Source organism: Mauremys mutica, chromosome 15 (assembly GCF_020497125.1).
Source record: "Mauremys mutica isolate MM-2020 ecotype Southern chromosome 15, ASM2049712v1, whole genome shotgun sequence".
Lineage (NCBI taxonomy): Eukaryota > Metazoa > Chordata > Testudines > Geoemydidae > Mauremys > Mauremys mutica.
Genome location: NC_059086.1, coordinates 20,904,505 through 20,908,845, shown reverse-complemented (window position 1 = coordinate 20,908,845; position 4,341 = coordinate 20,904,505).

The following is a 4,341-nucleotide window of genomic DNA, read 5'->3' as shown; positions in this document are numbered from 1 at the left end:
CTTCCCTGGCCCGAACTAACCCCCCACTGACAGACCCCCCTTCCCTGGCCCGAACTAACCCCCCACTGACAGACCCCCCCCCTTCCCTGGCCCGAACTAACCCCCCACTGACAGACCCCCCCTCCCCAGACCGAACTAACCCCCCACTGACAGACAGACCCGCCCCTCCCCGGCCCGAACTAACCCCCCACTGAGAGACAGAACCCCCCTCACCAGACCAAACTAACCCCCCACTGAGAGACAGACCCCCCCCCCCCGCCTGATCTAACCCCCCACTGAGAGACAGACACCCCCGCCCTGGCCCAAACTAACCCCCCACTGACGGACAGACCCCCTGCCCAAACTAACCCCCCCACTGAGAGACAGACTCCCCCTCTCCAGACCGAACTAACCCCCCACTGACAGACAGACCCCCTCCCCCCCGGCCCGAACTAACCCCGCACTGAGAGACAGACCCCCCCTCCCCGGCCCGAACTGACCCCCCACTGAGAGACAGACCCTCCCTCCCCGGCCCAAACTAACCCCCCACTGAGAAACAATCCCCCCCTGTCCTGCACTGCCCCCCTTGCTGAGAGACAGACCCCCTCTCCACCCTGAACTAACCCCACACTGAGAGATAACCCTCCCCGTCCTGTGCTGCCCCCCCACCCCGCTAATAGACAGGTGCCCCTCCGGCATGCACTGCCCCCCGCCACTGAGAGACAGGTGCCCCCCTGGCATGAACTGATGCCCCCCTGCTGAGAGACAGACCCCCTCCTTGGCCTGAACTAACTCCACACTGAGAGACAACCCTCCCCCACCGCCCCCGGCTGAGACACAGACCCCTGGCCTGCACTTCCCCCCCCCTGTTGAGAGACAGACCCCCACCCCCAGCCTGCACTGCCCCTCCCCCCCAGCTGACAGACAGACCCCCAGGCCTCCGGTCTGCACTGGCCCCTTGCTGAGAAACAGACATCCCCCAGCCTGAACTGACCCCCAGCCTGCACTGCCCCCCTGGTGAAAGACAGACCCCCGCTGCCTGTACTGCCCCCCCCCTTGCTGAGAGACAGACCTCCCTCCAACACTGCCCCCCTGCTGAGAGCAGACCCCCCCCCAGCCTGCACTGCCCCCCATGACAGACCCTCCCACTGAGATGCACTGCCCCCCGCTGAAAAACAGACCCCTGTGACATTCCCCTCTGGTGTCATCCGGACCGGTGATGTGCTAGGTCACTCCAATCCTTGACTCTGGGAGCCAGCCTTACCCTGCTCTGCTGTGGGAACCCCCACTCCTGGGCTGTTCACGCACAGCCTCTGACATGGAAACTGCTCCTTGGATTGTGCAACCGAATGACACTAGCCAATATCGCCAGTCCCAGACACAACCCTAGGAACCTCCGTCTTGCAGCGTCCAGTTATGCCCGCTGGATGCCGCAAGCTTGTATGAGTTTGTCAATTTAACAAAGAAATTTATATGTAGCAGCTTGTTATCCCAAGGGGAGTCTGACACACTTCAAACCAAACGCTCTGCTTCAGGTAGAACAAACAAACAAATTTATTAACTAAAAAGATAGATTTTTAACTGATTATAAGTCAAAGCATAACAAGTCGGTTTGGTCAAATGAAATAAAAGCAAAACACATTCTAAGCAGCTCTTAATACTTTCAATGTCTTTACAAACTTAGATGCTTCTCATCACAGGCTGGCTGGTTGCCCTTTAGCCAGGCCCTCCCCTTTGATCAGCGCTTCAGTTGCTTGGTGGTGGTGGTGTCTGTAGATGTAAGTGGAAGAGAGAGGAAGAGCATGGCAAATATCTCTCCCTTTTATCATGTTCTTTCTTCCCTCTTGCCCCCGCCCTCCTTCAGAATCAGGTGAGCATTAGCTCATCACAGGCAGGGGCGGCTCTAGGCATTTTGCTGCCCCAAGCACGGCAGGCAGGCTGCCTTGGGCGGCTTGCCTGCAGAGGGTCCGCTGGTCCCGCGGGAGGTCCACCAAAGCCGCAGGACCAGTGGACCCTCCGCAGGCAAGCCGCCCAAGGTAGCCTGCCTGCCGCCCTCGCAGCGACCGGCAGAGCATTAATTACTAGCATTAATTGGTGGTAGGGCATAGGAATATACAGAATTCTGGTAAGTTAAAAACATAGTGTTGGGCCTGTTTGAACAGATGAGGAAGTGGGGGTCTGACATTCTGTTGTACACAACGGAAGGGGTCCCTTCTGGGGGTCAGGTTTGATTTCAACCTGCCAAGTAACAAACATTACAGTTTTGTTTTTTAACAGATGGACGTCCCAGGGTCCAAGAGGCTATAGAATCTGACAGATCTGGCCTTTCTTGGGGTCCAGTTTCTGTTTTCAGTGAGCTCAGCAGTGATCTACTTGTGGCCATGTTGAAGGAATCGCTAGAATACGTCACTGTGCAATACGTAACACTGGCCCTAGCTAAGTACAAGGGCAAATTGGTGTCCAACATGCCACGAATACAATGGAAGCAGCCCTAAGCCAAGAGCTGACTGTAACCTGAGACACAATCCTAACCCTAACCCAAGCCCTGTTGTAATAATTGAGTGGTACAGACCAGGACAACTGCACCTGTATTCCCCTCTATGATGCCTCAAGGGCATCCCCTGTAGGCCCCTGGCTCCTCACATGTCTCCACTATTGGGTCGAGACCCGTGTCTTGCTCTCTCCTGCCATTGGGTTTTCCAGGCTGCACAGCTACCTGCCTACACTGTGATATCCCGAACAAGCCAGACTGCCTGAGCCGGCCAGCATCTGCACTTTGCTTTCTCTTTAGAGGCAATAAACAGTGTAACTGCTGCAGTAATAAGGTACCACCCAGCATGTGTTAAGCTAACAAGCTCACCAGAGATCAGCCCCCGCTCCAGCAGGGGCTGTGGGAGAAGCCAGTCCTTCTAACCGCACAAAGGGGTTTTCCTGTGGTTATAAGTTCATAACGGCCTCAGTTCAGAACAAAGACCCCCATGAATGGGTCACTCTGTCCTTGGGCTTGGGCTTCTGATCTCTGACTCCAGGAACAGGTGATCAGCAGACAATGGGGCCCTGGCTGGGTTTTAGCATAACTTGGGAGGGAGGAATTTGCTTTCGCCTCCCTGTAGATATTTCCTAGGAAATCCACTTCACACGTATTGTCCCAACTGACCATTCTTGTCTGTCACATAATTCAATGTGTCCTTTCATCATCCAGGCCCACAACACTATGTAACCTTTGCATTTCATACAACGGACTCCAAAGATACTTAATGAAGTAATTGTTATGCTAGGCTGAGAGCTTCCTAAGGAGGCTCTCACCTGCCAGCTCCCAAGTGACAGAGGCACTAGTGAACAGTAGCAGCAAAGGGGAGTTTTGTGAGGGAGTTCTCCGGGGCAAGGAGAGACTGTGTGATCCTTGGGGAGAGTTTGTTGTGTGTGTGTGTGTGTTTGTTTGTTTGCTTACCCTGTGCTTGCTTGAAGTTTCTAGTGTGGGCTGTTTTGGAGGCTGGGTGCTGAGCAGCAAACAGGAGTTTAGAGAGGGCGTGTGAGAGGCAGATACACCTAATAAACATACTCTACACTTGGGCCAATAACCCCCGCCCCCAAAAACCTAACAAATAAACCCTTCAAGACTAAAAATAATGCAGGCAGAAGTCCAGCAGCAGAATGGAAGCTACCCAGTTTATTGCCAGAATGCATCATGTATAGTTACCTGCCTCGTGGGCAGGTGGCATCTGCATGTATTTGGTGCAAGCCAGTCATGGCCCTCAGAGACTGAGTATGGGATCTTGAGACCAGACTGGCTGAACTGACGGAGATAAGGGAGACAGAGAGGCACACAGAGGAGACTTTGAGGGACACAGTAGAATGGTCCCATGCCCAGTCTGACACTCTGCTGTTGAGGAGGATGAAAGTCTCAGGGAAGGAGAGCATCAAATTGGAGCAGAGGGAAACAATCCCATAGTTGGGACCCTGCTTCTAGATGATGTTAAGGTGTCCTCCTGCACTAAGGTTACTGCTCTGGGGATGGGGACCCCAGTTATTAGGACAAGACAGGTAATAGTGATGGGAGATTCGCTTATTAGAAATACGGATGCAGATGTGTTGGGTTTGAGATGATTGAGAGATCCGGATGGTGAATTGCCTGCTGGGTGCGAAGGTAGCGGATCTCTCAGGACATCCAGATAGACTTATGTGCAGCACTGGGGAGCAGCTGGTGGTTGTAGTACATGTAACAGCAGGGGTTTTTTTAAGTACATCAGAAGCGGGAAGCCTGCCAAACAAACATTGCAACTACTGGATGATGTTAGGAACCATTAGGAAAGGGATTAATATGACAGAAAATATCATAAAGCCACTATAGAAATCCATGGT